The sequence below is a fragment of the Tachypleus tridentatus genome, chromosome 13, assembly GCF_004210375.1.
Source record: "Tachypleus tridentatus isolate NWPU-2018 chromosome 13, ASM421037v1, whole genome shotgun sequence".
Lineage (NCBI taxonomy): Eukaryota > Metazoa > Arthropoda > Merostomata > Xiphosura > Limulidae > Tachypleus > Tachypleus tridentatus.
In genome coordinates this window covers 105,728,464-105,752,723 of record NC_134837.1, presented here as the reverse complement: position 1 = coordinate 105,752,723, position 24,260 = coordinate 105,728,464, and the positions used below count along the sequence as shown (strand labels likewise).

General features: G+C 33.7%; 1 protein-coding gene across 6 annotated transcripts in view; it reads right to left on the bottom strand.

Annotated features, from left to right (window-relative positions):
* The window catches only part of LOC143237598 (cadherin-like and PC-esterase domain-containing protein 1), a 275,925-nt gene that overhangs the window by 199,583 nt on the left and 52,082 nt on the right, over positions 1 to 24,260 (bottom strand). The window lies entirely within an intron of this gene.

Genomic DNA, 24,260 nt, shown 5'->3' with positions numbered 1-24,260 from the left:
TTTCTATGTGCTTTTGCGCAAAGAAAGATGGGAGCACGTATGCCTGCACACATGCAAATAAGTAATTATACCCAGGTGCAAACCCTTATGATCCATTTAGTATGAGAACATTATTTTACGTTTCTAGATTCTTTCTTTTTGGAGCTATGGCAGTCAAACATACACGAGTGCAACTTTCGTTTCTGTTTGTTAGTCTATGATTTCTATTTGTAATATAAAAAATATAAATGACGTGGATAAGATGCATATGGTAATACCTACGTGTATACCCTTAGGTTCCACTTAGTATGGGTGCAAATTTCTAGGTTCTTTCCTCTTGGAATAATAGCGGTCGCATCTTATTTGTATGTAGTTTTTCGGATAAAAAGATGCACACGCACGTAGATAAGTAATAATACTCAGGTTCACACTCTCAGGGTTCACTTACTATGGGTGCAAAATATCAGGTTTCTAAATTCTTTCCTCTTGGAATTGTGGCATCCACACATACACACATACAGACGAGCCTTTTTACTGTTATAGTTTATTTAATTTATGTAGTACATATTGATTTATAGAAGATATTTTAATAATACTAGAAAATCAACAGCATTATTGTACCAAATCGTGTTAGTATTTTAGTGGAACGCTGCTGAAGAAGCTGCAAAGTGAAACGTCGAGTGTTAAAGAAACACAGCAATTCGGTCGTTTATTTCTAGTATTAGTATGCATTACTACTAATCACTGCCGTTTAGCATTTATATATATTACTACTATCTTTTAACGTTTAACATCAGTATATATATTAATACTAAACACTGCCGTTTCTTTAACATTAGTATATGTTACTGCTAGACACTGATGTTCAGCATTATTATATATTACTGCTAGACACTGATGTTCAACATTAGTGTATATTACTATCGAGCAAAAATATTCAATTCTGTAGTGCATATGTGTACCGAAGACATTCTTAACCATAGTATACACATCAGTACTGTACACGTGCTTAACCATAATATACGTATTAGTATCTAACACGTTTAGTAATATTGTACATAGTAGTACTGTATACATGATTAACAGTAGTATACATATTAGTACCATACACATGCTTAACAGTAGCATGTGGTTTATTACTAAATAAAAATGTTTAATATGATGACTAAAGACTTGTTTAACCTTAGTATATATCACTACTAAACACGTTAAACACTAATATATTATTAACGAACACATGTTTAATTTCAGTATACTCATGGTTGTCTAAAATTATATTTCTATTTTGAAATTTAATAATTAAGTAACTAAGAGAATAAAACCATGTAGTTTGAACACCTCGAAGCTCATCTCTAACAATTCTTAATTGGCATGTCAGTATACTTCTACATGCGCGCCATGAGCGGCTCTCAGCATGCCTAACGATATTCAATTGCAGCCTACTGTTTAGTGTAGAAAGTATTATTACTTAATTAATTTTGTGTTTATAATTCAATGATGTCGAGGATATCAAACGTTGTGTTTCCAATCCATTGATGTCGAGACTATAGAGATTACTAGAAGGTTTAAGTGATAGACATATTAAATAACTGAAACGAGCGGAAACAGAAGTAAAAGTAAAGTCATGTGAAAGAGAAGTTCGGTCAGAGAAAAGTTAAGAAACGCAAAATTAACTGTCGTAAAAGCGAATGGCCAAACGGTTGATACGCTAGAGTGAGATAGACGATGATTGGAAGTACGAAGAGAAGATTATTGGAAATTTAAAATACAACTGCGGTAATTCACGCGACTTCGAGAGCGAATTAATTATACACAGATACTATTGTGATAGAAATAGAGAAAAATAGTTTAACTTTTCAAATGAATTCGAAAGCAATTGAACTGGTCTAAGTGGACTTTTGACAACAAGAAGAGAACTGTAAAGTATTTGATACAACTATGATATCCATGGTGCAAATAATTCTTGTACATACATTTGATTTGTTTCAAATATATGGATTATTAAAAATAAAAACAAGTGGAATGTGTGCTCTTCGTTTATTGTCGAATTTATCGCTAACCCAACACACCCACATTAATATGTATACTACTAAAAAGTAGTTTTGTAGTTTCTGACACATGTTCACAGCTACAGTAGCGACAGCATTAGTTATCCTGATCTTTAGCTCCGCGTTGTGTGCTGTAGGTATGCAATAATATCCTAACATACCTACAAACCTTTTTCATCTCTTGCTCTCTGTTAGTAACTTGGCCTTTGCAAGCCAAATGGTGCATTCAGCCTTTTCTTGCACGGTTGTCATTTTAGTGGGTAACACTACTTATGGAATGAACACAACAACACGACAATAAAAATGTTTGAGTTAAGCTCTCTGTTGTTGAAAACTCATTGTTGTATTTTCTTAGTTATTTAATTTTTAAACTTTAAAATAGAGAAGGTAATTTTGCACCATCCTGTATTAATACAAAACTCATACTTAACTCTAGAATACAAAATAAATTTAAAGAAGGAGGCGAGTAATGTGATTATATACTAGTTTGTATATCTTACAATATTCTTGTAAAACTAAAAACTACACAAAAGGCTACCTACGCACATCTGTCCCTAATTTTCTACTTAGAGGGGAGGGAATACAGCTAACAAAATACACCATGCAGAACATGCTGACACTAGGCCACGAACGGCCTCGTACACGTTAGATAAAGCCGCCAATAATTATGTGGACAATGAATGTGGGAGTAATTGGGTTGCTAGTAATGTAAAAATTAATTTAAAGGTAATTCAAAAATGTTGTTTAAGGTCCTCAGCAATGTGAATAGTAATTAGTTGCTAGCTGTAATTTCACGTATCTTCAGTAATTTACCAGTTGTATCTCAGCTTAAATATCACGTAAATACAGCTCACTGAGACACAAAGTGAAAAAACAGCGTTATTTAACGTAAATCATCAGGAGGAAAATAAATATTTGTAAGTAAGGATAATACAACATGAAAACGTGTTATTTGTTTATTTTGAAGTTTTGCGCAAAGCTACTCGAGAGCTATCTCTGCTAACTGTCCCTAATTTAGCAGTGTAAGACTAAAGGAAAGGCAGCTAGTCACCACCACCCACCGCCAATTCTGGGGATACTCTTTTACCAACGAATAGTGGGATTGACGGTAACAATAACGACCCCATGACTGAAAGGGCGAATATCGTTGAGGGGGATTCGAGTCCAGCTCTCTAGCTACCTGGCAATGTTGGGCCAAAGCATATTGCACTGTGGCTTATAATTAGCTAAGGTTGCTCACCTTTATTGCTGGATTAACTTCATGGTTAATCCGGTTTTTATTATGTTTCATCATTCTTTAATTTTATAAACATTTATCATCTGAACTATAAGTAAGTTTTCAAAATAGCGCTGTTTTTGTTGTTGTTGCTGTTGTTCAAACTACTTAACCATAACTGATCATTTCAGTTTTATCATTCTATGGCTTGCGAGGAATTGTTTCATTTTTTCATTATGTTGGTATCTGATGATATCTTAAGGACTGGTGAGTGTATTTCAACGACTTTCTTGGAAAATCAAGTTCAAGAGTAGAAGATAATGGTGTATTACATGTCTTTTTAGCAGGAAATGACATCATTGGTCTTCTTACTCGAAATATAATTAAAGGTGTGTAGAAAGAAAACTGTAATAAAAAGGCCAAATAGTAATGCTTTCTATAAACCTAAAACATACAGAAAACAATAATGATTAACTAATGTTCCAGAAATTTTAACTACAAAACTAGACATGATGGTGCATAAAATGATTGGAGAAAACAATTTTATAACTGATAAAACATAAAGTAACGTGATTTATGTACGTGTGTTTATATATATATATATTTAGTGAGAATTAATACATGTTGATAAAGTTAAGTAAACAAAATCACATGGAAGGACTGCGTTAAAAACAGCAAATTCAAACCTCTGACTAATGATATCAGTTTATTATACTTTAAAAAAAAACAAGCCGAAACAAAAAATAAATTAAACAAAAAACGCTACACTAATTGAAAATATCCCAGAGTACAAGTTATAAAGTGGGATTATGAATAGGTATTCTTGGTTTTGGAGGTGACTGGGAAGTCACCACATTGCGGTGGGGATACACCATTTATCAGTCTTAACCTCCATTCGCCAATCTCGCATAAGAAATAAAAGAGTAGCAATAGAAATAGAAATTAGACAGCTGTGGGAAGATGAATGCTTTCCAAAGTAAAGAAGAAAAAATAATTGAAATAAGGATAAGAAAATAAGGTACGACCATTTGGGTGTAAGTAAGTTGAAAACTTAGCTCATGAAGTTAGTATTACATCTCACCCCCCCCCCCCTACGAATATGTCAAAATATAAAGTTGAATAATTTTATTGTTAACTGAGATAGCAACAAAGTGTTAATATAAAAGCAAGTAGTGGGCTTGTAAGTTTTAACTTTAATAATTAATAGACTTCTACATGTCTTGCATCATTCGCTATAATTAATTTGATTCTAAGTTCAAATTCTGAGAAACATTTTCTAACACAGCACTATGGATGGATAAGATAACATCACTAATCGAATGTTTTAATTCTTCAAGTCTTTTGGTTTGTTACGTTCAACTTTTGTTTTGAAAAAGTCCCAGAGACGAAAATCTAAAGGGCTTTAATCAGACGAACGGGTCAAAGAACAAAGCAAAACTTATAACCTTACTAGCTGTTTTATATTCAATTTTTGTTGTTATCTCAAATAACAATAAAGTTATTCAACTTTATTTTTGGTATATTCATTTTCGGACACCCTGTATGTGTGTGTGTATATATATATTAATAAAACGATAAAAACTCTGTAACCCTTGTAGAGTTTTTGTTTCATATTAGGTCTTCTTAAACCCACTTATTTCCCCGAACTTTATATATATATATATACACATTATTTTTCAGTGTTGATGCTGTAGTGCTTTTGTTAGTAGATAACTGTTTCTTTCTAATATGTTGTACGGATTGTTAGTTTAATCATCTTAGAAGTTTCATCTCTGGTTCACGTCCCGTTGACTTAAAAAAAAACCCTGAAATTTGGGGTCGTGGGTACGCTGTAATAATGATAGAACACTTTTCGATCACACAAAAGTAGGCTAAGTATTCTTAGTGACTACTATTTACTAAATGCTAGTTATTTCGTTTCTCAGCTTAAAATTATGGGTAATTAGCGCAAGTAACATTTGTGTAGCTTTTAGTAAATATTCAGTTCAAATACACATGCAGTGCACTAGTCGTATTTGAAATGTATTTATTTATATCATCTGTTTACAATTTATCAAGAAGAAGACAGAGTATATCACATCACAATATAATTCTTAATAATTTAGATAGTATCTTTTTATAGTGACTTATCTCTAACGGATAATAATGACCCTAAGTTTGAATCCCGTCATCAAATATGCTTGCTCTTTTAGACTTTGGGCGCTACAATATGGCGGCCGTTCCCACTTTTGATTGGTGAAAAACAAGCTCATAGGTTAGCAGTAAGTAGTGTTGACTATGTGTCTTTCCTTGGCCCGGAATGGCCTGGTGGGTTAAGGCGTGCGATTCGTAATCTTAGCGTCATGGGTTCGAATCCTTGTCGCACCAAACATACTCGCCCTTTCAGCCGTGGGGCTTTATAATATGACGGTCAATCCCAAGAGTTGGCGGTGGGTGATGATGACTAGCTGCCTTCTCTCTAGTCTTACACTGCTAAATTATGGACGGCTAGCGCAGATAGCCCTCGTGTAGTTTTGCGCGAAATTCCAAAAACAAAGAAAACAAAACCTATAGTCTATCACGTCTAAAATAGAAACACTAGTGCAAATAACCCTCAAGTAGGTTTTCAAAAATTGCAAAATTTAACAAACCAAACACAAACCGATAGTTTTCACCGACTAAGAAACTATATACTCTAAGTAGAAAAAACTAACAAGACAACATCAGCAAACTAGTAATGCGAGATGTTAGATCATGTGTATTAATAAACACAAAGTTTTAAATACTAAAGCACATTTGTTAATGTTGTTAAAAAAAATCCAACATAAATTAACATTACTCTTAGAAAGTGTTAAGCAAAACTGTGAATCATGTTAGGTCATGCGTAAATCGACACTAAAAATAAGTAAAAAAATACATGAGCTTGAAATATGAGAATTAGATGACCATGAGTGCAAATTATGTTTGAATGCTGTACTTTAAGATTCATTTCTGTGTTGTGAAAAATTAATAAATAAAATAAATTCTGGCGGATAAACCTCAGCTTATAAGAAATAATTCATTATCCAGATGTTTCGACGCTGACGTAACGCGGAAAGTCTAACAAGAAGATAAAGAACATATAGCAAGGACGAAAATATATCATAGTGGAAACGTGACGTCAGCTGAACGGAAACATGGGAATCATCAAAAGAATAGACAAGGTTATTAGTATTGGTTGGAAAAAAAATGATTTTTTTATGCTGGCGACGTTGTAGAAATGTGTGATTTGTATAATACTAGTAATTCTTTTCTACAGATGAACGTGTTTAGTTTGTATTCAAATTTTGTGAAGGCTGTAGTATCTCGTGAGGTCTCCAAGGTTTCATTTAGAATACTGTTTGTTGTTGAATTTCGAAGAAAAATATACAAAGGCTGTTTACGCTAACCGTCTCTCAGGCTCAGCATGGCCAGGTGGGTTAAGGCATTCAACTCGTAATCTGGGGGTCGCGGGTTCGAATTCCGGTCGCACGAAACATGCTCGCCCTTTCAGCTGTGGGGGCGTTATAATGTGATGGTCAATGCCATTATTCGTTGGTAAAAGAGTAGCCCAAGAGTTGGCGGTTGACAGTGATGACTAGCTGCCTTCCCTTTAGTCTTACACTGCTAAATTAGGGACGGTTAGCGCAGATAACCCTCGAGTAGCTTTGCGCGAAATTAAAAAAAACAAAACAAACAAACCATCTCTCATTTCGATGTGATAGTTTTTCTATTAACAACGATATTCTTTTTTCGTTTCGTGGTAAAGAGACACAAACTGTGACGACTCAGACCGACAGTCGAGCACGCTACCCACTTGGTCACGCTTGGCCCTCTTGTAGAAGTTTGATAAACAACGAAGATTCGCAAGTCATTAAGACTGAACCAATATGCCTTATCTGGTCTTTTAAATAATGAAATCGAAGTGGTAAAAACCTAATAATAAATGCATTTTTTAACACTATGGTTAGTAGTCATTTAAACCACCCTTATCTAAAACATATAAACGCAATCTTTGCATAGATTAAGAGATGGTTGGTGTTTAGATAGTGACTTTCCTTTACGGGTTCTTTTTCAAAATTCAGGTTGTGTTACGAAGGGTAAACAGTGAGCTGTGTTCAAGTGGTTCCAACACATTCACGTGATGTAAAACAACTTTGACTATCACGTGATTCCAGCAATTCTGCATGATTATAAAGTGGTCCTCATTTTTCTACTAGATTTAAACTGAATGTGTTTGTAAAGTGGTTTGCGCATTTATACGTAATTTGAATCACGTATGATCGTAGTGTTCTTGGCTCTTTTACGTGATATGAGCCACGAGTAATTGTGCGGTGATCCAAGCACTTTCGCATAATTTGAGTCACATATAATAATAAAGTAGCCATGACACTTTGACATGATTTGAATAATTTTTGACAGTAAAGTTTACTGTCACTTTCGCGTAATAATCGTAACGTGGCTCTGATTCTACATGATTTGAACAACGTATGAGAGTGGAGTGTCCCAATATCTTAGAATTATTTGCTTGTTTGTTTTTTAATTTCGCGCAAAGTTACACGAGGGCTATCTGCGATAGGGGTCCCTAATTTAGCAGTGTAAGTCTAAAGGGAAGGCAGCTAGTCATCACCACCAACCGCCAACTCTTGGGCTACTCTTTTACCAACGAATAGTAGGATTGACCGTCAAATTATAACGCAACCACGGCTAAAAGGGCGAGCATGTTTGGTGTAACGGGGATTCGAACCTGCGATCCTCGGATTACGAGTCGTAGTGCCTTAACCACCTGGTCATGCTGGGCCTTTTTAGAATGATCTTAGAGTGAAGTATCCTTAACATGATGGTTAACATATGGTTAACAAGACTTAAAAATCAGGTTTCAATATCAGCAGTGGACAGAGTACAGATGGTCCATTTTGTAGTGTTGTGCTTAATAGAAAAGAAATTTATGTAAAAAGTAAAAAATATATATAAAAATAGACTACTATTTGTTGGTTTTTACTGAAAGCAGTAAATGATATTTTATTGAGTGAACAACTCATATCTGAAAATATCTGATATAGTTTTCATAATCTGGTTAGTACTTGTTGGCTATAACAAGACGTTGTTTCTATTACAAACGTACGGAGATTGCACAAGTGCATGCTGAGAAAAAGACGGAAAAACGTTCACAATGTGAATACAGAAACACACAGTATCAAAACTGAAACTACAAATGAGATAGAACATAATGAGGTAATCAGAAATATGAAGCACGTTTTAGTGTTTTTAAACAGTTATAATGAAACACCCTAATCTTATTAATCTAAACTGATTTGAATTCAGCTGTTGCAAATTCAAGCGGAGTTTTGTGTACTATCACTTAACATAGAGAGAAATAGGAGTAACGCTGTATTAGTGATTCGTATTAGTAGAAATATTAGAGAGAAATGGGAGTAACGCTGTATTAGGTCAGTAGAAATATATACGGAATAAACAGTGGCCAGTAATAGCAAATACAAAATAATTAGTTTGATCAAGTAGTGTCAAAAGGCCAGCTAGTGGTTAGTATGACTGTATACTAAACATAAAAATTATTGGTTGATATCTGTGTATATGGACTAGGTAGGTAAAGTTTAGATCTCAGTTGGTATTTCTTCATAGTCAGGGGTGGTCAACCCGCGGCTCTTTGACATATAATGTGCGGCTCGCGGAAATATGTTGGCTGAGTTCGTTTTCGCATCACAACGAATATAAAAGGTAAATTAAATATTTTCAAGCTATATAATTATTTACCGGGTATAAACTGGGAGTCCACTGTATTAAAACGTAAGTTTAATGTTCATGGTGAGTAAATTTATTGAATAACTTAAATCCTAATTTTAATGCGTCAGGGATTAAATACATTTCGGATCAACAAGGATTACAAAGGAATTATGCTGGAAAATCAGTAATGATATAAGCCGGTGCTGACAATATTAGTTTTAGTGAACGTGGCTTGCGATCTCGTGATTGTGGCGTGTGTGGTTGTGTTGCTTGCAGTGAAATTAGTGTAGTGTTGGTATGATTCATGGCGCTGTAGAGTTTGGTTACGTTGCGCGTGTTGGAGCTTATTGTTTCTTTTCACTTTAATTTTTTAGGAGCGTCTGTGGAAATTTTGTGAAGGAAGATGGTGTCATCAAATTATAAGAAGCAAAAGTATGAAGATGAAAACAGAAATTTTAAGTTACAGTGGGAGGAAGATTTTGCATTCACCGTTAAAGGAGGTAAACCTTTGTGTCTTATCTGCAATGTGTTACTCAGTCATTACAAAGCCAGTAACTTGAAACGACACTATAAAACAAATCACAAGAACTTTTCGTATGATTATCCACCTAAATCAGAATTACGGAAAAACAAGTTAACTGTGTTAAAATCATCATTAAATAGGCAGCAGGCACTGTTGACAACGTTCAGTGAGGGAGTAGCTACAATGACTGAAGCTAGTTTTGTTATATCATGGAATATTACTCATACTAAACGCCCATATTCTGATAATGAATTTGTTAAGAAAAATATAGCTGAAGTTGTTGCAGTGTTAGATCAAAATAACACAAAACTTCAGCGACTAATAACACAAACACCAGCTTCACGCCATACTACAGAGAGACGTATTTCCCAGATCAGTGCTGATTTTGCAGACAAAATTCAAAATGATTTAAACAATTTCCTTGCATTCAGCTTAGCCCTTGAAGAATCTACAGACATAAAAGACAACCCACAACTGGCGGTATTTGTTCGTTATGTTTCTTCTGATGTAACTGTGAAAGAAGAGATATTGGACTCAGTAGCACTAAAAGAAACAACTCGTGGTGTTGACATTAAAAATGCGCTTGACAGAGCCTTAACAAATGTTGATATTCCACTGGATAAACTCGTCAGTGTTATAACAGATGAAGCACCTTCAATGATGGGGTAAATGTAGGATTAATTGCACTTATGAAAAGGGATCCCAACTTTCCAGAGTTTTTTCCTTGTTCATTGCATTGTTCATCGTTAACACCTGGCAGCCAGATACTTCAAGTATGAAGATGTTATTAAATTTGTTCTTGAAATTGTCAATTTCATACGCTTAAATGAGAAGATCCACCGACAGTTCAAATATTTTATTGAAGAACTGGAGCTTGAAGATAAACCCAGTGATATTTCTTTCTACTGCATTGTGAGGTGGCTGTCAACCAGTAATGTCTTAAATAGGTTTGTGGATCTCAACTGAGAAATTATGGATGGATGCAAGATCTAATGTTCCTTACTAATAAAATGAATCATCTACAAACTCTCAACTTGGCACTCCAGAGGAAGGATAAAATTGTTTCTGATCTTACTCAGACAGTTTTCAAAGACATATATTGTTAACAAAACTTCAATTACTTTTCCAATCTCAAAAGGAGAGTAAATGTATTCCCTGTTATTGGAATAAAAGACCAAAAACTAGAAGAATACAAAGATAAATTACAAGGACTGCTTGATAACTTCCTAGACAGGTTTGAAGACTTGCAGAAGCTGAAGCCTTGCTTTGCCTTTCTTGTAAATCTATTCATGGTCGATGTGATCAATGATGGTTGTTCAATTCTCAAACCTCTGGTTACAGAATCATATGGTGTGAAAATGGAACTAATAGAACTACAGAAGGACCTGGGTCTAAGGATTATCCATAAATCCCATTCTACAATTGAGTTCTGGAAGCAAGTTCCAGAAATAAAATATCCTGAACTGAAGGAAACCAGTGTTTGACTCATCTCAATTTTCAGCACAATATACTTCTGTGAATCACTATACTCTGTAATGAAGTTTGGGAAGTCGAAGCATTATGCAATCCTTACAAATCAACACCTGACGGAGCTAATTCGTACAGCCTTGTCAACATATCAGCCGGAATTTCAACGACTCACAACCAAGATAGAAACTCACAAGACCTCTACTAACAGTAAATAGCCTGATAATTGTACCAGTGTCTGCGTCAGAAAAATATTATGATAAGACTAAAATTTTGTAAGGTGGTATCTGATTCACATATCTCTAACTTTATTGTTTTACGTATTTTCCTCCATGTTTTGACCCGATATTTACTGAAACAAATAAATATCATTAAAATATCTGTTTTTATCCCTTTTATTTTTATTTTTGACAATTTTATTTAATGTTAATGAAATGCAAATTCACATATTTTTCTTGGATGTTTCCGTAGTTCATTACCATATTAATTACGCTCAATGTAATTAAAACAATAATCAGCCAGGATTTTGAAAAATGTGTACTTTGTGGTTATTAAAACTAATACAAAATTAACAGTTTAAAAACTACATACATGAATAAATATTATTACGTACATGCATTTTTTAATATTTATATAAAATATATGTAACCAAATGTGCAAGTAACAATAAAAACGTGTGTGTAATATTTGTTCACGTGTTGCGGCTCTCAAACATCTTATCTTACAGTAAAACTAGCCTACTCTTTTCAGTGAGATGGCTATTTTTAGACAGATATTCGCACAACGTTGTATATAATTTATCTGAGCTAGTCGTCTCTAATTTTTGAACTGATAGATTCGAAATAAACAACTAGTCAGCATCGCTAACCGCCAACTCTTTGGCTACCTCCTGTCTGACCGAATAGTAGCATTTCACCAAAGGCCTTAAAGTGCGAAGCGCTATTTTCTATTTTTGATGGTAAAGGTTGCGAATGTCAACAGTTCTGCACACTAACAGTCTGGGCCACGCTTAACCCCGATAACAGAGGGGAAGGGATACTTTTTATGGCTACGCGATTTTATAAAAGATGACAATAATGTCTATAAAGTATGGTAAACAACCGTGGACACGATTATTCGGCAAATAATAACTTGTTTTTGTTTGTTCTCTGCAAATTGTTTAAAAGGACTTCAGATGCTGAGAATAAAAAAACCCACCAGTTTTTAAACAGTTTCTCAGTTTTTAAATATTTTTTAAGGTTTTACAGTTCATCTTGTTAACTATGTTTATTAAACAAAATAAAGTTGGGGGAATCGGAGGGACAAAGTTATTTTTGAAATCAGTCAAGATAAAAGAAAGTAAAAAAATGAGAACCTTTTATTTTCGCTGTATTCAAATGCTGTGATATGATGAACAATTGTTACTTTTAAATGACGTATTAGTTTACTCTGTGAAAGCTATACAAAAACAGTAAAATTTAAAGACATTACGGAGATACTTGTATTTTAACTAATTATTCTTTTATTTATGCTTTGGCAGATACTTATGAAAAACACAATTTGCTCGTTGTTTTTAGTAAACGTGCTCTTTAAACAAACTACAATCTAATCCTTGTTCAACATATTTTCTTTGGAATACTGTCTTCGTAATTAAGAATTATTAGTTTTAAAAAAAATTGTATCGCGAAAATCTGAATAAAACATTCCAAAAACAACAGACCTTGTTTAATTTCTTAAACTCAAAATGAGTTCCTGTGTTACTTACTTATCTAATAATTCTATTATTTTGTGACTAGCAGAGAAGAACAAAAGAAATAAAAGCTTTGAATAAACGCTATTGTACATAAAATAATTGTGTTCAATAATTTTTATAATGCAACTTACGCGTCAGCTAGCCAATGTATAACCTTACGTGGGGCAAACTGAACATTTCGAAAGGTGTCCACTGGTGAGACAGCGGCGAGTCTTTGAAGTTAAAACGATAAAAATTAGGAGTTCGATTTATCTTGCTGGACACAGCAGAGAGTTCCATGTAGCTTTGCTATAAGAAAACACACATCTCGAAAGAAAGTAAAATGTCCCCAGTGGCACAAAGGGATGTCTGTAGACTTATAACGCTAGAAACTGGGATTCAATATTCGTTGTGAATAGCGCACAGATAGGCCATTAAGTAACTTTAGGCTTAACTACAAACGAATAATCTAAAAAAAAAGAGGTAAGTGTCAGACCTGAAATGCATACATTACTAATATCCTAAACATTTTACCTAAGTAATAACTTTTAGGAATGTTCTTATTTCAGTTTCATTTTGATTTTTGTAGGATACTTGTGGTGAAGCACAAACTAAGCAATAGTTATCTGTACACTAAACACCACGGGTATCGAAACACAAATTTTAGTATTATAACTCTACAGAATAGTCACAGAGCTGCTACCAAAGGAGAGGAGGGCTGTTTAACTGCCTTACTATGTTCAAAGTATTTATTTACTTTTATTTACAAAAACATGATTAAATGTGGCTGATATAAAAAAAACGTAGCCTATAATTAAGTAATTATTATTTTGTGAGGATTCAGTGAATAATTTATCTCTTACTGATTTAAAGTCAATGTTTAACTTATTCTACGTGTCGGTCTTAACAATATGTCAATCTACTATGAATTTAGTAGAGGAGAAAGAGTATTAATTTTTGTTTTGCTTTTGAATTTCGCGCAAAGCTACGAGAGCTATCTGCGCTAGCTGTCCCTAATTTAGTAGTGTAAGACTAGAGGGGAAGCGGCTAGTCATCACCGCCAACCCTTGGGCTACTCTTTTACCAACGAATAGTGGGACTGACCGTAACATATAACGCTCCCACAGCGAAAGAGCGAGCATCTTTGGTGTGACTGGGATTCGAACAGGCGACCCTCAGATTCCGAGTCGAACGCTCTTGAGTAGCTTTGCGCGAAATTTAAAAAAAAATTCCAAAATGCTTTACTATAAACGTCTAAAAACAATATACTATGTAGGGAGATTGTGTGTTTCTTATTACTCCAAATAGAAAAAAAAAATTTTTTGCCTTAAAACAAAAATACACAGATTTTTCCGTAGTTGAGCATTGATATAGAAAGTGTCAATAAACAGAACGAAATAACATAAGGGGAATCTATTTCTTTTAACTCTTTCAATGCCACATTTATAGATAAAAGTTTACTTTTGTATACAAATTAAAATACATATATCATTATTTATCTGAAATTTGAATCTAGTAAAGTTTGAAGGGAGATGCCATTTCTTAATGGTAATACAAATTTTCGAGCTGCCATATCAGTGTTCCGAGGGGAGACATATATACATGTCCATGACAATGAAGGAGTTAAAACTTACAATTTCTTTCGTCTGTTTGATCAGCATGCTTCATATTCTGACTTTTTTTTAAAGATGAGCTTAGCACAGTTAACAGACACGAAAACACGTGTTTTTTAAAGTGATCCTATCTACGACGTTACATTCATAACACATGTGATGGATTAAAACACATGCTACATAACTAACTTCTTTCTTCGAACACGTAAAATGAAACATTTTATTATTAAGCTTCTACGATGAGAAAAATAAATACTTTATTACATTCTTGACAGATTTTAACGTATTTATTGTGTATTCTCATTAAATTTTACGTCCATTTACACTTTAAATCACGAGAAAGATTTTTTGTCATCCCTCATTGGTTACCTTTTTTTTTTTTTCGCTATTTGTTCAGTTTTATTTGCTGCCTTGGGAAACTCTGTGAGGGAAGATTCCTGATTGGAAATGGACTCAGTACACAACCTCTTTAATAGTTTTGATCCGATTATCTCGGCATCTTGACGTTATGTAATTATACGCGTCTTTTTTTTTCGCATGAAAATACTTACAGAATTATGTTCTCGTTTAACAACTGGCATCTGCTTGTATGGTGGTGTTTTCTTCAAGTTGCATGCATTTTCTTGTGTGTGGTTGAACAGATAAGCTATTTCCTGAAGAATAAGGTTTCCTTCCTTTTGAGATTTGAATAGATTCTTCCGTATTTCATAAAATGCTTGCGTTTTGTTTATGAATGCTTTTATTTGTTGAATTTTAACGGTCATTCGTTCCAATTAATTCTCAACTCAAATAGTGAGTTATAACGGCCGTGAATCAATGAATCTAGCCTTACCAATACATGTTTAGTAAATGATGCCAAGTGATCTGTTTGCCAAGTGATTAGCTCTCCATTTAACAATATATAAGTATTACAAAAAGACATACGTTAACAGCGTATCCCACCCTTTAAATAATCATAGTAATTTTTTCTTTCTTCCCATAAACTTGTAACTGTATATTTTATGCGTATAGAGTGAAAGAAAAACATCTTAAGTATAATTTTAAACGATAATGGACGAGATCCGAAGTAACTTTGTCCAGTATAAGGTTTTAGTGTTTCCTTGGTTGCTGTTAAACAAACTTCGTGTTTATCATTTTATTTTCTGGTGGTGGTGTTTGTTATTAAGCTCAAAGCTACACTATCTTTGCTCTGCCCACCACGAATATCTAAACCCGATTTATAGCAGCATAAGTCCACAAACTTGCCGTTGTGCCACTGGAGTGCGTTTTCTGGTGTCAAATTGACAGTAAGTAGCTAGTTAGAAGACAAGATTTTGTACTGTAGATGCCAATTTTTTGTAGGTAAGCGAGTCAAACCTCACTTGTTGTTTGTAGATAAGTATATATCGATTCCATATCCTTGTTTTTATGGATAAATAATTCAGATCTCCGATCTTGATTTCTATTAAATAAATAATTCAGATCCCTGATCTTGATTGTCTATTGATAAATAATTCAGATCCCTGATCTTGATTGTCTATTGATAAATAATTCAGATCCCTGATCTTGATTGTCTATTGATAAATAATTCAGAACCCTGATCTTGATTGTCTATTGATAAATAATTCAGATCTCCGATCTTGATTGTCTATTAAATAAATAATTCAGATCTCTGATCTTGATTGTCTATTGATAAATAATTCCGATTTTTGACCAAGATTATCTATTAATAAATCCTTCGTATTCATTAACTTAATTATTTATTAGCAAATTATCCAAACCCTCAATCTTGACTGTGTTTTGATAAATTATTTAAATTCTCGAATTTTGTTATCTGTTAATAAATTAATCTGGTCCTTGATGTTTGTAAGGTATGTAAGCTTTCTTGTGCTGACGACACTGCTTGGGCACAATCTGTGAATACTGGTCCTAACAGTAAGGACCTACATACCCGGAAGTTTTGTTAACTGTTGAGCGATTTAAGAGCCATGCATCTACATATGTTATTATACGAGTTTGTACGAGCATCGTATCTCATTTGTCTGGTTAATTGTTAAAGTGTCGTTCAACTTGCTTGCTACAAAGCGCTGCTGTCAGCTACATGAGCACTTGACCTGGCTTCAGGCGAAACGTTGGGAGTTGTGTTCACTAAAACAAAAGTTTCTTTGTGCTTATTTTGATATCATAGAATGTAGCAACAACGCAGTGTTTTGTGCATTAAAACAGTGAAATAAACGCACATATTAAGTAGCTTTGAAACTGAAGAACCTACTCTTTGTACGTATGTGTTTTAAAGAGAGGGAATCGTTTTGTTTTTTGCAGTTTTTGTTTTTCAGTCAAGTACTAATTGAAATTATTCATGTAGCTAAGCCACGAGAAAAAATATTAGTACAGTGAATTTTTGGTATTCGAGTTTTTAAGAGGATGAAGCTCACGCATGTGTGTTTAACGATAGACTATTAGATATCAGATAACTATTTTACTAAATCAGTTGTTAAACAGGGAAACATAAATTTTGTAATTTCAAAATTTCACGAATAAGTGAAATCAAAACCTCTAAACAAATTGTGAACACAAAGATAATTAGATTCTTTAGATCTCGAACAAACCTTAGAGTCTGAGATAATTATAGTTCCCAACAAAGCTATTTTATAGTACTTAAATAAATGAGCGAACAACTTAAGTTAGTTTTTTACATCTATGTCTTAGGGACATATCTTCAATGCGGCGAATAAAACACAGCTCAAACAATTGCTTTTCTAAGTTCTGTTGTTCATACATGCAAGAGTTGCTTAAAGATTCGAACCATAATCTACAACACAACTCAAACTTATAAGCACAAACAAATAAAAGAGCAATTTAATATTTCTGCTGCACGTTTTAGCAGAAAAGTTAGGCATATAATTCTGTTTATATGTGTCAAAGTTCTACATTAAAGACTTGCAGTACAGACTGCTGCTTATATGTTTAGTTCGGTAACTGTGTGTACCTAACACTTTACAGTAACCCGAAAGTTCACAAAAATATAAACGACACACCAGAAGCAAACTTACCGAATAGTACCATCAGATATTTAAATTATCAACTATTAATTACTTCTTATCAATTAATAAGCTAAATACATTAATAAAAATAAAACAAAAGTCTCTTATAAATGAGGTCCAACATGGCCATGTGGATTAAGGCGTTCGACTCGTAATCCGAGGGTCACGGGTTCGAATCCCCGTCCCACTAAACATACTGGTCCTTTCAGCCGTGGGGGCGTTATAATGAGACAGTCAATCCCACTATTCGTTGGTAAAAGAGTAGCCCAAGAGTTGACGGTGGGTAGTGATGACTAGCTGCCTTCCCTCTAGTCTTACATTGCTAAATTAGGAACATCTATCGCAGATTGTCGTCGTGTAGCTTTGCGCGAAATTCAGAAACAAAACAAAACTTATAAATGAACGAAGCAAATTTCGTATAACAAACTGACTGGAACTTACCAAAACACTACCTAAGAAATCTGAATATACAATGAATAATAGGAACCTTGAAAAGCGTGACACCAGTGTTCTTCTAAAACGTTACTTATTAATTTAGTAGTTCCAACCTGAAAAGCACCTCATGCACCACATAGGTTAAGCGGCTTGGTCTCAGACGTCAGTGCTCAGGCCAAGCTGTCCGTAGTTTAGAATCATGACAGGAAGGGCAATCATTTAGTAGCTCCGGCTGTCCATAAGACTCCACTCCACTGAATAGCGGGATTTAATATTCTTTTTTTAACGTGCTCACAGTCACAAGAGTGGAACGTATGCAGGGATATCGAAGGATGGAATCTCGAACCTTGCGATTCGCAGCCAAGCATGCAAATTACTACAGCACGCCCTTCCTACTGATTTCGTGTATAGTTTGGAGTCTAGAATCGTTATAGTGATTTTAACATTTCTTTAACACATTTTAATGGTTATTATAGATAACTGCATTACCCTTTTCAAAGAAAAAATCCTTTTTTTTTTCAGAAAGAAAACGAAAGTAAAATTTAAAAGTAATAAATTACGATGTTAAATCATGTTCTGTCTTCACAACTGTAATAACCAATTTATTGAAGACTGGTGTTTGTAGGTTTGTAGATGCGAATTTTACAGTTATGCTTAGATACATAAATAATCGAAGGAGCAAACAGTGTTTACAATGCAGTGCGGTAAAAGTAAAATAAAATTATATCGTATGTAAAGCAAGTGTAACTTTCCGTAAAGTGGAAACTGACAATCTCTACTTATTCTCGTTACACTTTGCTACACGAACGTTTAACAGAAACATATCATACTTATTTCTTTTCCTGATTAATAGCGTAATAGCTGCGTTAAATCGTGAGTGAAGAGGCTTGAATGTTAAACATTTTGTGGTCGAACTCGGGTAAGATTAATATCACGCTTAAAACAGAGAAAATTAACACGCATCTGCGACTTTATGTCAATATGTTTCTGATGGCTCCACTCCAACCATTGAATAATAGACACTATTTATATGCAAAAACGGCTCGTTTCGGTTGAGAAAATATTTTACATAGAAGAGCGAACAAGTTTCGACCTTCTTCGGTCATCGTCAGGTTCACAAAGAAAGAGGTAACTGACCGGAAGCTGACCACATGTTTGAAAGGGGTTGTGTAACTGAGTGTCGGAATGTAGAGGGCGGTATTAGATGTTTGAATATATAATTTTATTTATTTTATTTTATTAATATAGGTATAAAGGCGTTCCTTTATATTGGTTTGTATTGGGTTTAAGTTGTTGTATAAGTAAGGCTTCTTTAATTTTGCGTTTGTTTATGTTTGTTTCTTTATTTAGTATTTAAGTGTTTTCTATGGTTATGTTGTGTTTATTTGACTTGCAGTGTTCGAAAACGTGTGAAGGTGACTTTTTATGTTCTTTGAATCTGGTTTCCATTTTTCTACTTGTTTCTCCAATATAAAAGTCGTGGCAGTTATCACATTGTATTTTATAAATAATGTTGGTGTGGTGTTTGTCAGTGTAGTTTTTACATAGTATAGACCTCAGTTTTGTGCCTGGTTTTTTAATAAATTTGGTATTAACTGGAATGTCATATTTTGTTACTACTTTTTGCCAAATGTTTTTCCAGTTAATACCAAATTTATTAAAAAACCCGGCACAAAACTGAGGTCTATACTATGTAAAAACTACACTGACAAACACCACACCAACATTATTTATAAAATACAATGTGATAACTGCCACGACTTCTATATTGAGAAACAAGTAGAAAATGGAAACCAGATTAAAAGAACATAAAAAGTCACCTTCACACGTTTTCGAACACTGCAAGTCAAATAAACACAACATAACCATAGAAAACACTCAAATACTAAATAAAGAAACAAACATAAACAAACGCAAAATTAAAGAAGCCTTACTTATATAACAACTTAAACCCAAAATAAACTAATATAAAGGAACGCCTTTATACCTATATTAATATAATAAAATAAATAAAATTATATATTCAAACATCTAATACCGCCCTCTACATTCCGACACTCAGTTACACAACCCCTTTCAAACATGTGGTCAGCTTCCGGTCAGTTACCTCTTTCTTTGTGAACCTGACGATGACCGAAGAAGGTCGAAACGTTGTTCGCTCTTCTATGTAAAATATTTTCTCAACCCAAACGAGCCGTTTTTACATATATATTTCTCTGCAAGTGGGTTTCTCGACATCACTGAATAGACACTATGACCATAATGAATTGCTTCAAGTTCTTTCATAGTAAACACTCCAATATTTTATATTCACGATGTCAGAATATTCGTAGGCTCATAAAGTTTTAATATAAAACGATAAAATCTCTATTACCAAGCGCTTTCGAAAGGTGGACTTTTCTTCTTTAATTGGGTCCGGCATGGCCAGGTGGTTAAAGTACTCGACTCGTAATCCAAGGGTAGCGGGTTCGAATTGTCGTCGCACCAAACATGCTCGCCCTTTCAGCCGTGGGGGCGTTATGTGTGAGGGTCATTCACGCTATTCGTTGGTAAAAAAGCAACCCAAGAGTTGACGGTGGGTGGTGATGACTAGCTGCCTTCCTTCTAGTCTTACACTGCAAAATTAGGGACGGCTAGCGCAGATAGCCCTCATGAAACTCAAAAACAAACGAAAAACAATCTTCTTTAGTTTGCCCCGACATCGCTCGGGTTATAGGGCTTTTAACGTTTCATAATTTATATGTATAATTTAACCTGCTGTCAGTCTGTCTGGGTTATATCTAGCTTCTGTAAAGTAAATACTCTTTTGTTGAATCATATCTAGTTACTATATAATATGTATAGTCATATCACACGCGAAGGCTTTTTATAAATGGTGATGGTGAGGAATAGTTTGGGAAATTGATTACAGTTATACGTATTTGGAATTACCTGCATAAATTATTTACTTAACATTGATATTTGGGTTATGCTGAATAAATATCGTCACGTTTATTACACTTAGATGATTTATTAAAGGAAACACGTATTTCAAAAATATTGTTATAGAGCTTTATTTATTTTAAATATTTAATCACGTTTAACTGATTTATAACAAACGGCGTAATATGTTACAAAATACTAAGATAAATTCTCTTGCGTTGCTCTGTATACCAAACACATATCAGTATGTATTCAGTTGTATAAAATAATTTTCATATACAGTTCTAAGAGATGTATTCCAGCAGTTATAAATAGAATGATACTTTCGTTAGCAGGGACACTTCAAGTACTGAACTTGACGTATGAGATTTAGGGCTAGCTTCTACAGAGCTGTTACATTACTGAATCCACTTTCCGATGATGAAATATAAGTACAATCATAGGTCAAGAAAGCTGGCTGTTTATATTACATTTAAAAGTCTCTACGAGCATATGTACATTTTGAAATGACAAGAAAATGGAGTGGGGTTAAAAGAGAAAAAACAGAACATTTTATAGCTGGGCTATTGTGTCCCTGAAGAAATCAGGGAAAACATATGTCATAAGTACTTTCATCTGAGTCCAGTTGTTCACCAAGCGTTTGTAACTAGACATAAGTTAAATTCAATAGTAGTAGCAGATGATCTGGGTCACTTACATAACCTCACTTTAGATTGGGTTGTAAGTTATTCTGTTCTGCGAGACTCATTCTTATTCAAGTTATTTCACTGTTAAATCGGATGTTTTTTATTATATACCTATAACATATTATATACCTAAAACAGAGGTCTTATTTATTGTTACTATTAGCTCTATTCTTGCTTAAATTAGATGTTTAATATGGGAATTAAGTTTACTAAAATAAACAGTAAAAGACACTAAGTCGATATCTCTCATAACGAAGAACTGTACGTTTAGCGTAAGTAAAAACACTTATTGTACATATATACATTGTACGAGGCACTAGAGGAATGGTTGTGGTCCAATAACGAGAACACAAACGCCATTTATCGTCTACTACACACAAACCTCCGGTTATTTAACCCGTTCACTCTGTGTGTGTGACACAATATTGATGGCACGAATGAGTCGTTAACCTCGAATTGCTTCTATGCAGCCCATACCATTAGTATAGTTTACCCACATTAAGCTAAAAGTTTTGCTCACTTCTAAGGCCTAAAACACATTCTTCTTTCGCATTTTCGCAGCAACGAATTGCGAAGCATAAATATTCGAATCTGCAGTCTGGGTGCTTGTTTAGGCCCAATACTTGTTTGTAAGGGTACAATATGAAAAATGCTTCAACAGTTTCGTAAACATTTATTTAATCTTTCATTCATAATCATATAATGTACACAAAACAAATAGAAAGTACAGGAAAACGTATAAGCTGATATATCTAACTTTTGTTAAAACTTTTTCCCCGTATAAATTAGTTGATCCGTAATAGTGTAGTTAAGTTTTACGTTAGATTATTTGATACGATGTTGTGTATTTACCTACTGCTAAGACATTCTGTACTCTAAGTTCATTAAAACACAATGGAAGACGTAGAGTTTCCGAAATATGTTTTTCTATGTTGTATTCGAACATACTTGAAAGATATTTGACACGATTTATTCACGTCTCAAAGCTTGACTCAATTCACGTCACTTGTTTGCTAAACGCATCTGATATGATGCTGTGAAGAGAAAAATTTATCATAATAAACTCTCAGTTTTTCACACGGTTTTTCATAAAAGATTATTTCGAAAGAACATTTCGCTTTCCACAACATACTTATCAGAAATGACATATGAACAATTTTCCGATCATTGTATTTGTCTGAATGCTCAGTTGTTCCAACGAGGCAAATGTTAAATATACACACACGAGGAATCAATTATAGGCCTACTTATTTAACATTTTCAGTTTATCTTGTTAGCAAAAGTTTTTGATATGTCATATATCTTGTAATCAGTGGAACGTTTTGCTTGGTGGTATTAATTTCGGGCTAATGCCACTACTGATTGTAGTTGTTGTAACCATGAAGTTCTTATGTACAGATGTAAAAAAACACCATCATGGCTAAACAAAAAAAACTTCATGATGAATGGACAAAATCTATTTCGTGCATAGATGTAAACCTTTATCAGGTATATTTTGAAAATTTTCAGCTTGTACAGACATAAACTTCCATTTGACCGTCACTCTAATAACAGCACGAAAGTGGAGTGAGCTTTCAGTTTGACGCTTTAACCCCTAGGGCATCCTTGATTACAATTGTTACTCAATTTTGTAAAGTTTGAAAAACATCTAACGATATACTCTAAATTGTTTGAACAAATTCTATTTTTGTGTAGAGCATATGTTTGACTTAAAGCAGTTTTAAACGTTTTTTCATCTTATTTCTATTTACTGTGATGGTAAATCATTGTGATCTTTTTATAATGATAGTAATTCGTTGTTTAAGTACTTATTAACTAAGAGAATTGTAGCACTGACGGTACTAATGTGTGTAAATTGGTTATTGTTTGTGCTCTTCAAAGTTAGGTAAGTTTTGTTTTTAACGTTTTATATTTCGCCTTTCTGAAAACTATTCCGTTATATTACAGATAAACAAACCGTGCTATAAAGAACATGAAGACATTTAGACAATGTGAATGTTATTCCAATAACAAAGCGAGAGAGAACACGACCATATTGGAGCAATCTGAACGTGATCTCATGGTAATCCAGAGAGGTAAGACCACGAACTAGAACGTTGAGACATATTTTGATATTCAACTTATTAAAAAGCTGCAAAAATGAAAATTCAACCACAGATTATTTGAATATATTCTAGAACTTCTAAACCTTAGTACTTCTTAATGCATTTCAAAAATTTAGAATTTAAAAACGATGGTTAAAATATTTCAGCATTTCTAAACTTTAGTGAGTAATAGCATAAATATAGGTACACAAGATAGAGCAAATTATTTAACGTCTGAACTAGGATATGGACATTAGAACATCGTAAACAATACCTCAAGTCATCTTGAAATTTTTAAACTGTCTTCGAATACATCCTGAACAAATAGTTCACAGCGAAAGGTGATTCGACGCTTCACTGTTGACAACTTCCAATATCGGTAATCCTGCTTGTTGTTGTTGTTTGTTTTAATTGTTACTACTTAATATTAGGAATAACTAATACAGAGCATAATCTTAACTACTAGAGGCAGGAGAAAGTTAGCATTTCAAGTTTATGCATTGTGTAACAGAAAAGGTTTGATGATTACTTTCACGAATATATCAACAACGATAATTACAGTCAGTTATATTAATGGTGTTGTTGATTGAAATGACTATTGAATCAGTTTTTCTTCTGTTTTGAGTTTAATAAGTTTTGAGTTAGTTTAGTCACATACTGTTATTCTATTAGTTTTAGCCACAACATCACTGTAACCTAATTTTGATCACATTTCCAACTCACTTATTTTCACCTGTACTGTCATTTACACGTTATTAACTGGTTAGCTTATTACAAACACACAGGAATTCTAATTTTATGGAAACCTTTA